The sequence below is a fragment of the Morone saxatilis genome, unplaced genomic scaffold, assembly GCF_004916995.1.
Source record: "Morone saxatilis isolate NCDOM2014 unplaced genomic scaffold, NCSU_SB_2.0 Contig16, whole genome shotgun sequence".
NCBI classification, from domain to species: Eukaryota; Metazoa; Chordata; class Actinopteri; family Moronidae; genus Morone; species Morone saxatilis.
This window is the reverse complement of record NW_023339718.1, coordinates 3,742,115-3,753,467: the sequence shown is the minus strand read 5'-3', so window position 1 is coordinate 3,753,467 and position 11,353 is coordinate 3,742,115.

The following is an 11,353-nucleotide window of genomic DNA, read 5'->3' as shown; positions in this document are numbered from 1 at the left end:
GACCATTTCATGCTTCTTGAAATCCAATACACACTTATATTTAGCTTGTCCTCTCAACATTTTACAACACGGACACAGCCAACAAATGCCCGTGACTTTATTATGAGACATAACAGTTTGGGTGTTGTATGAAATACTACAGTCCATGGCAACTGTAACTCATTTGCCATTTCTTTGTTGTTGCAAATAACATGTAGCGGCACACTTAGTGACCACAGAGATGAACAACTAAAAAAGAATGATAAATGGAAGTCAGCTGTGGATAATAAATCAACACACTCGGGTAATGTTGGACTTTTATACTTTAAAGAACCAGTTAATAAAAAAATAGATCGTGTCTAGAACCTTTCGTCAACTCTATCATTTATCAACATCAGCTCACCAGTTGTAAGCCCCAGAATATCTCTTGAAAACGGAGAAGCTTTCTGTACAACGTGTGCATGCATGCTTTTTTAAGCTACATATCATGTATTTATCGTCTTACACAGACTTTGGACCTCCCCAGTATAACCATTTCTTTTCTCACTGAGCAGCCACTGGAGCCGCTGAGGATGAAGCACTTGAGTGAAATCCACTTTAACGACAGTGGAACATTTGGCACAAACAGTGTTTGATCTACCAGTCTGTTCACGTCTACTGATAAAATCTGAACTTTAATATTTGCCTCAGTAGCGTTTCCCCAAAACAACAATTATTACAAATGAGCTGCCGTGTTGATTTAGGGATTACAGTGAATCGTTGAGCCTGATACAATGAAAGGTTTAGGGAAACATTAAACCAGTAAGGTGGAAGTGGCAGCACATTGAGACTTGGGTAAGCTTAGTTCAGTAAAGACAATTTTAAGTCGGAAACTGAAACTCTTGACTATCTGTGCATGAATGGCAACAGACCACTTTCATAGTTCCGGTTGTTCCTTACTTGAGAAAGTCAGTGAGACGTACCAAACCTTTCAGAGAGTTGGCCTACAGCCAGTTCAAGTGCTGTGGCACAAAATGTGGCTTGATATATGAATTCCACATATAGTAGACGTACAGTGTAGCCTGCATATGACAATTGAAAGAGGTAGTTGTGTGTGTGGGGCTGTTTTGGTGAAGGAATTTACATGCAGTGATTTAGGGTGGCTCAACAGCGTGGTGTGCAGTATTACCGCCATTTCTGTTGTTTTTGCTAATTACTTTGTAAGGGCTGGATAATGTTTCATCTCAGTACTTGCTTGTGCTAATCACATACGCTCTCCCTCCTGCCTGCCTCCTGGGTCTGTGACCCTGTTAACTGGTGACTTTCAGCTAAAGAAAGTTGCCAGTCTAAAACCCAAAGATACTCCATTTATTGTTGTAAAAGACCAAATAAACCAGCAAAAATTCAGTGAATCTTTGGGCATTTTTGCTTAAAAAATGAATCAATAATCAAAATCATTGCTGATGAATTTTCTGTTGATTGACTAACTGATTTATTGACACATTGTTTCAGCTCTGTTGATGTAGTTAAGCCACACTACAGCAAAGCTCAACTTTGTTCAGCCAATTCAGCAAAAAGGGCCCTCACGTCTTGTGAGAACCCTTTAAAAGTCCCAGGTTTCTCATTTTCCTCATTACTGAGAACAAAACACAATTGTAAACTGAATGGCATTACAGCCAGGTAGATTAGCACAAAGCAAAACTGCTATAGTTCACAAAGAATCATGAAAACTGGCAGAGTTGAATAAGTCTGTAAAACCTGATACAGAACTGTTTTAGCCAAGGCTCACTGTACCATCCCCTACAAGTCCATGACTCAATTTTACTACACTGATTGCTTTTCACTTTTGCAATGGAGGCTTCCTCGAAGCTAGTCTCCTAGAGTCATTTAATATACACCACGGGTGCTTGCACAAGCCCCGTTCTTTTACAAGCTCCATGCTGGTTAGTACTGATTCTCAGCTCCAGTGAGGCTGAGAGCGAAGAAATTCAAGCTGCTTTTTTGTATGTTTAAAGAAATGGAAAGTTTTAGGTGTAAGACTCAAAACAAACAGGTCAAGTACTCTGACCTGACTTTTACTTTACTCTCTGGGACATTCCTCCAAAATGACCTCATAGGGGACAGCAGGCCTGGAAAGCAATAAAATCTGTCTCAGTGGAGATGGCTTTTCCATCAGTTCTCCGGCTGCATTGTTCGGAGCCGTGGTTTAAACCTGCAGTCTGGGACCCCCTGTGTCAGCTTCAAGGATAGGGGGAATAGGTTGTAGCAACTTATACTACACAGGCATAAACTCTCACATCCTAAACCCCTTACAGTCACTATGGGCTAACTTTATAGCCGTTAGCTAAACGGTTAGCTACTGCAGGCTAACTCTAGGCCACAGCAAAAGTGAGCAGAAAACACTGAGGCTCTTGCTGCATGTGTCAAAAGAATAGGGAGAATAACAACACCAGAATCACTCTGAACAACGATTTAGACAAAGTGCAATATGTCTTTTTTGTTCAATTTTGTCAGAAAAAAAGAATTAAAGCAAAACAAAACCCATCAATTCCAGGACACAGAACAATATTTCTGGGATCAGCCTTTGATAAATGCTATTTTAAATGTTGCACAGAGCAAAAACATTCTGTTTTTGAGCATTTTAAGCATTTAAAAATTAAAATGTCTGTATACACTGTCATGACCAAAATCTTTGAAGCATGGCGAACAACTCTACTTGTTTTCCTGCTTCCTTTCAACAAGTAAGCAAGAAAAAGTGCACAAATTAAGGAAAAACTCAACTACAAGGGTGACTCCAACTCAACATGCTGAATTGGTTAAAGAGCTGCTGATAGTAGCCCTAAGCAACTGCAAAAACTACAAGTGATCGCTAAATGGGGCCTGAGTGTCAGCTTGATATGCTTGGGTCCTTACCTTAAAGGAAAAAGTTTAAGAACATTTAATAAATCAGGTTGCTGCAGAAAACTGGCAATAACAAGTAATTTAAGTGGCTGTAAATAAACTGACAGTGGTTTTGTGAGGCAGCCATAATACATACGGTAGATAATAATTCATTTATGTCACAATGGGGATATTCAGTCAGCATAGGATCTCCCCACAAGGTTTAATGGCATATGTCCAACATTACCTGTGTAATATATAGACATAAGCAGAGAGGATGCAGACTATGGATTTCTTCCAGAGTCAGTACATTAGCAAAACTAGCCTCGAGGCTAATCGCACTGATGAACTGTAAACATTCTAGGCTATATGTTGACATAGCACTCAACATTGCAACACAGAGTTTACATCATCTGGGAATAGAGACTGGACAGACAGACTAGTGTAATAATGTCTGTCTGGGACTCTGGCCTTTTAATGGCAATGCTTAGCCTGGCCAGTGGAAATAGCTGACTACTAAATATTGGCTCAAAGTACATGGAAGCTATGACTGACAAGCATTAGGTAACAGTGGTTCCTCTCTTTCAATTTAAGGTATTTAGACAGAGAGGTAACATTATACAGACATAGCGCTCAACTTTTAAAATAGTCTTTAAGGCAACAAGTCACCAGCTACCTTTTTCTGTAATTGAGTAACCCAGTAATTTTTACATCGTTTTTTGCTTTTTTTCCTACAAATAGGGCTGTAATCAAGTATGGAATCTACCATAAATAGCCGTGCAAATGAGAGCTTAGGTTCGATTAAGTGTCTGACTAGAGCAATGCTCTGAACCTGCGCGGAACAATAAAGCTTTTGAGTGAATACTTTGCAAATTGCTACCTTAAGATCATCCAGGCAGGGGTACAAGAACAGGGCTCTTGGAAAAGAAATCTGCCACACTGCTCTGGAGGAACAGCTAATGTTATAAAGTTTTACTTATGAGACAATTCAATCGACAGGCACCCTATTGTTCCAAAGCGAAAATGCTTGCCAGCTTTGTGAAGGGAAACTAATAAAATGTTTAATTTGATTGCTGTTGCCGGATGAATGTAACTTTTGAGTAGTTTCAGCAGGCATTTTATGTCCCAGTGTCAAGTCCTCAGCAATGACATGTGACACTTCCAACGATCTGTCAAATGGACAATAATTATGACTACGTGCTCTGCCACTTGGAGGAAATTAAACACTTGACACTCTAAAGTGTGCGCTGCACATATTTATCTGCAGGGAGCCAGCGGCACAAGGGAAGTAGCTCAGAAATGACCCCAATTTCACTTTGTGCCTCTCTCTGATGAATGTGCATTTGCCTCGGGCTTGCAAAGGGAGGGTGGGGGACAATCAGGATACATTTCCCAGGCCTTGATTCAAGTGGTTCCCAATGATCAATTTCTGTTGTAGTAAATTACAGTAATGACGCAAGGTTTTGTCCATGCATCGTGTCTGCTCAGTTCGATTGCTCTAACCACAGCAAAGTCTGAGGGTCATCTCTTTCATAGCTGCAACCGAAGAAGTGGAAGAAGTAAAGACTGGGCTTACATGTTCAGAAATGTTTCCAAGGTAAATTTCCAAACTAAACACACAAAGATTGCCGCCATCCAAAGCAGGAGTGCAGGACTGGTCGTCTGTTGTAGTCTGACCGTACAGTACAAAGAGCCTGCAGACACTCAGCCAAATTATGAGCTCAACACTGGCCTCTGGAAGCAGCCTGTGCTGAGAGGATACTAAGTGTATACATGTGTTTGTTCAGAAGTGTGGGGTTATTAAGCTTGTCTCGTTTTCTGATGTGGTCCAGGAAATGCCTCACTGCTCCACTTAAGCCATGTTTAGGTTATACTAGTAAACATTTTGTAGCCAGATTTCTCCACGCTATAAGACTCATGGTATAAGATGCTATAAAGACTCTGAAGGCATGTACTCAACTATAAAACTTGAAATCATATTACATCACTGCAAGCTGTTGAATACAATAAGATATCGGAGGATATAACCATTTCTCCATCAGTAGCTAATTTCTGAGAGTTATATGAAACTGTTATTTAGTCTCAAGCAGACACTGGTTCTCCTAATAAATGACCTGAGAAAAATGGAAATAATGCTCTAGTTTGGCAGCCGAACCCAGGCACAACACGACTGGCAACACATTAACTCATGTGCAGTGGAAAAAGCAATTCTCGTTCTGTGGTTCCTTTGGTTTTCTCCTGTGAAATTGGGGTCTGTCTTTGGAGTAAGGGCAAGGAGAATGCTTTAATCTGGAAAATATTACTGGGGGTGGAAGAACATGGGAAACAATAACACTAGGAGGATTCCTCTTCCATCCTCTGGGCTCTGTGATTTGGAGATATGCTTTAGACTGCAATTTTAGCTCACCACAACTACCCGCTTGGCCCCCCATCCAATGCTACTCTTTTTCCACCTCCCCCTAAAGTGGGCTTTTGTCTTGGCTTTTGCCCATGAAGTAGAATAGCTGGAGAGCAGATCAGGAAGAGCAGAAATCCATCAGGTAACAGTTTGGGTAGGTTAGTCAGCACTACAATACGTTGGCCTTGTTCCAGATCATTTAAAAGATAAATGTTTATTCTGCTTTGAGCTTTTAAGGTGACTCCATCCTCCACCATCCTCTTGCCAGTGAAGTTGTAATAGATGACACTGGTGTGTTATGAGGTCTTGCTGCTCTGCATGGAAAGCTTCCCGTGTTCAGTCAAGGACTTCCTCTTCACACATGGAGAAGTAATCAAAACATGGAGGCAAATGGAGCAAGTAGGTCTTCCTTCAAAGCAGAATGATTCCCTTCTGTTTTTGACATTGAGACAGCCAAAGCCTTCCGGCAACTGATTAACTACTGTTTTCACAGAGGAAACCATAACAAATGATTTGTAAGCTGTTGTCTCACAAAAATCACCACAGGGACGGTGAACGGAAAATCTAATCTACATTTGCTTCCTGCTGGGACAAATTGTGGAGAGCCTCATAAAAGGTAAGGCTACTGAGAGAAAATAAGATGTGGGACAAAACAGCTGAAAACAAAAACAGTTGTCTTTTTGTTTTCTTCAGGTACATTATTGACTGTCCATCAATAGTTTTGATATCTGTAGATGTGGCACATTCCTGACGGTCCACACATTATTTAACGGAGGGGATTTGTGCTGCAGATCTGGATGTGAGGTGAGTGCTAATGCTCATGGCAGGCTGCTTTTGGCGGGCATATTTTCGGAAGCTACTGTACACTGAAAAGGTGGACGAAAAGTCCTCAAACAACTTCGGCTGCTTATTTGACCTGGAATGATCCAAGACAAACAGTCTGCAGCTTCAAAGTATGCTGACTGTGTGGTCTCTTTCCATGTGCAGGACACATATATTGTACCCGTAAAAACCTTTGCATACAAGCTGCTAATGTACACTGAACACAAATGTCAAACATGCCTATTATTACTGATTATACTTTCTTTCCAGGATGCTGCTCTTTTGAACAGGAACACTTTGGTAATCACAATTGAAACAGGGCTACTCACTCACAGGATCATATTATATTACATATTCATATATTACAACTTAATCTGAGTAAGATTTAACTGCAGTATGGCCAACTGCCAGGTTACACAGACAGAAGCCATGGAAATTCAGGGATCTTATCAAAGGAATTTGAGCCAGTTTCCCTTACAGTAAATTTAATCTGGAAGGGTATTTGTTATTGCTCTTAATTGTACTGTGCAACAGTCCGATATTTTGGAAAATACACTTTCCACAATACACAATTTCTGGCAGAGAGTTAGATGAGAAAACAGATACCACTCTCATTTCTGTATGGCAGCAATATGCAACTTAAGGCCCATAGGGCGCCGACCATTTTTTAAATTTATAATGAAAATACATTTTGTTTGCTTATACTATTAGTAAATTTGAAATAATGTCCCATGGTGATTATTTGTGAAGTTGCATATCAAGGACCTGTGCAGTGCACAGAAGTGGTCAGACTTCTGTAAAACATTCATGTACACCTGACCTGCATAGGGCTACTGTGACTGGATTTGAAGAGTAAGAACAGAAAATGGCGAAAGGTTGACAATGAAAACTATTCAATGAAAACTGGACATGAATTTTCCTTCATCCTAAACCACAGTTTTATGCCAAAAGACAGTTGCTGTATGCAACGTTGCTAATATCAGGCGCGATCACAAGTAAAAAAAAAAAGCCCAAAAGCTCTGTCTAACATCAACAAAATCCACCTACGAGCACCTCTAAAGCTGAGCAGTTGTCATTAATAACCACTGATGAACTGGCTGGCCACAAAACAGCCAACAACAGTGTAACTTAATGTAATAGAGTAGTTATGTGGCAAAATATAACAACTGCTTCAACTGTTTAAAAAACCTGCCACGAAACATGAGTCCTTGGAATAAAGGAGTATTATTTTAGCACTGCTGTACTTCCCTTCAGTTTCCTCACTCAGGAAATTATCTCACAGAACTTCCCTGACAGGCCGGGGAGTCTAGATAAAGAACAAAGATACATACACAGCTAAAAGACACACCTTGTTTTCCACAGTCCAGCGGCTAATTAGCATGTTATATTTCATTTAATTCTTACAAAAACCAAGTCAGATTACAGTCGGTCTTCCAGGTAGAATTTAGAGACAGGCAGCCTAGAAAATGTGGCTTTTTGTTTCTCAAACTGTGCAAACATGGTCCGTGTATCCTGTGCGTCCCCTACTAATGCAAAATCCACAGCTTGCCAGTCACTTTTTAATGGTGTGTTTATGTGATTACATCAACCTGTTAAATCTGGAAATATCATGTGTCCATGTTATATTTGCCAGGTGTTTGTATTCAGGTGGTCAGCAATCACTGGTAAATAGATGAGAGGAAATAGACCAATAAAACACAGCTAAGTGCAAATGATGGAGACCAGGCATAAATCCACTGTTAAAACAATCATACAAATGTAAGTTTTATTTATAGTTTATTTTAGTTATATAAATTTACTATATTTTCATCCTACTGTATAATGGATCATGTTTCTTTATTTCTTTATTTTAATATATTTATTATTATAGTATTATATTGTGTTGGGTATCATGGAATTTGCCCACATTTACCACTGTATTTAGCATTCTGCCAGCTGTTCGAGGTCAACTATGCAGTTGCTAACGTGGAAATTTCTGATTTCACGAGTTGTCAAGGCCAACCAAAAACAACATTAGTCATGCCACATTGATGGCGAATTCACTATAGACCATCTTATTTGAGAATAAGGCACTGCCTTCACTCACGTATTCATTCGTCATCTGAAGGCACAGTTATTGTTTGTGAAATGGAACAGCTGTTGTAACTTGTAACTTGTAAGTGGTTTAGAGCTCATTAGTAGAGTTACTGATAAGCCTAATAAATTTAAATTCTTGGCAAAACTGGTTCAGTATTAATGGTCGGGTCAAGCAAACACACAGGCTTTGTTGAAACATGGGCCACACTTGACTGAATATGGTCACATAAATGTGAGCGAGTACTCCCTGGGAGTTTCAGGTCAATGGCTTTCACTTGGAAAGCTGCTCATTAAGTGAGAATTGTTTTAATAAAATGCAAAGATGGAGAAAATTTAGAACAAATGACAATGTTCATGGCTCAGATTTTGGGTGTTTCTCATTCGTTTCATGAAATGACTCTAAGAAATCAGATTTTGATGAAGGCAAAACAACAGACGAACCCCACAATGCTGTTCATTAAGAATCATAGTCATACTGATGGTATGCTGGTGCTCATCTGTACTACGTGGTGCTAGTTGGTGTAGACAATAATTCAATTAGATGCTTACAACTGCCCTTGATTTATGAAATATTAAATAAAGGATATAGTTCTAGAAATATAGATTTGTGAAAGTATCTATCTACAGCCGGTGTTTGGTTCGTCCATTCTGGGCTACTGTAGAAACATTGGTTGGACTCGTGGTTCAACATGGCAGACTCCATGGAAAACACAACAAAAACATAACAATTTTGGGTTATTATACTCTATGAAGACATACCTATGAATATTTTAATCCATTTCTGCCAATAGATCTTCATAAATGTTACACACTGGACCTTTAAGACACTTCCTACATGTAAATACTTACCTCTGCTTTTGTGGATTCAGTTCTAAACTTCCACACTTATTTTTAAAAGCTCATTCACAGAGCACAAGGTAACTAAAGTATGTAGATTTTGAGAGACGTGGCTGAACTGACTTTCAATATTTACATTTATGCCTAGTGTGAACAGACATTATAATAACACTTCCAGCTCTGTGGGTACTTTCTTTTGGTACTGGAACTCTTAAAGACTTCCAATCAACAGACCTACACTTAAGCATCGGTGTACAAGGATTGTTCTGTGCCCAGCAAACCACAAAGACAACCCACCTCGAGATCAGGGTCAGAACTGTGGGTGTAATGCTGGAGAAGTAAGAAAGAGAAAGGATGACAAAGGAAAGGAAATTAAGTGACCTGCCACAGAATGGACATCGTAAAATTCTGCCTGACCTGAGTATCACTGGCCAAAGCGAAACGTGTCGGTGTGTGTCGGCCACAAATTTGGAGAAACTGGGGATTTGTAAAGAGTTGTGCTTTTCAATTCAGCTTCTGTTCCTGAAAGCAATGTTTGGACTACTGCGCTTACGTTTAAGTGTGTCAATGCACACAAGCATGTAATTGTAATTGTGTATGTGTTTCACAGATAGCAAAATGTATAGCAAAATGTGATTGCTGCACAAAAGCAAGAACACATTTTTCAGTAGTCCAGCACGAATCCTAATAAAAGATGTATTATTTTAGCACTGTCGCACATTTGGGGGTTCCTCACACAGGAAATTAGCAAACCAAACAGGCCCAAGACTATATAAAAGAAAAAAAGACATACTCTTTGATGAGGTTTTTCCCCCTAAATTTCAGTTCCTCATAAACTTCATTCAAATTTTGCAGGCTAATCATGATTTCTTCTACTTAATGCCTCTCTAATGTAACATAGAATAGTGTGAGGCAGTGCAGTAACAGTGTTTAAAGTCGGGCTGAGTTGGGGGTTTAGGGGTGTCCCTGCTGCCATCAATAATTCCATAAACAGTAGGGAAATGAGCTGTGGTGTGGTCTACCTTGAGCCAGGGTGCCGTTCTAATCGTTCCCCAGGCCATCCTTTCCCCAGGACCTCTGTCATTAAAGCTAGCAGACCTTAACCTAAATACACAGCTACAGAATACACTTTGTTCTCAACAGCCCAGAGGCTGCAACCAGAGAGAAACAGGCTTCAATCCCTGCGTTAACATGGCTTTACTCCGAGTCACACCTGGCTTGTTCGAAAATGATATCGTTGCCTAATAAATGTCCAATAAGATCCAAGAAGCCAAGAAGATGACATTTAAAGAGTGATCACTGCTGCTGTAAAACAAACCTGTCACATAAACATGTGGGATGACCATATTAACATAACTGGGATCCAAGACTCGTGATTCGCTCCAAGTGTGACTTAAGGATGCTGCTAAACAGGCCCTGTCTGCTTTATATGTATGCCTGTCACAACTGCAAAACACTGTGCATCGATAACATTTAGGGCTGGAAGATACAGCTGAAGAATGTATCACAATAATGCTTCATTTCAGTCGATATTGATAATTATTTATCATTTTAATGACCTATTCTTTAATAAAGACTAGGTTAGAAAACGGCTGAATTAAACACTTTATTCATCAAGGCACACAGGTAATAATTCTAATGTTTCGTTAAGCAGTATTGTTGCTAAGTACCTCTCCATCGTGGACTGCCTGTGGATTGTTTCCTGAGATGTAACAGATGGAGGTTGTGGCTGAAGACATGCTGTATACTCCAAATGGTTGAACAGAGATTCACTCATTACACATGCTCCATCATCGAGGGATATGACAGGCTATTTATGAGTCAGGATGTATTCGTTATGTGCTTTCATGGCGCTTTGCATTTAATGCATTTAAGTGCAAATATCAATTTTCTCATTGCTATTGTTGAAGCGTCTATTGTGAAACATTTTGCTATTGTTTATTTCCCAGGCCTAAGAACATTAGACACTGAATAGATAGTACGTAGTATTTTCTACACTAGTTTTGCAAGGAATTCTGTTTGCACAAACAATGGTCACTGGGCTGAAAAAGTAGGTCAAATATGCTGCTGACATAATCCACACAAACTTCACTGAGAGCTGAGCGGAGCTTTCTGAAACCTGAACTCTACTACTGTCGGCCTCCCCCGATGACAGAACTATACGTGTTTACCATGAAGACTGCAGGACTCTCCTAAATTACAACTCTGTCCTTGTGAGTCTGTGGCAGGCCATCAGACTGCCTGCTTGAAATTCACTTACGTAAAGTGTACTGTACATACAGACCAACCGGCATTGCCTTTCACCAGCACCTTAGGTCACACATCATTATATTTTCAAGCTGGTCTCAAACGGCGCAGGCCTCTATTTGTTGTTCTGTCCTA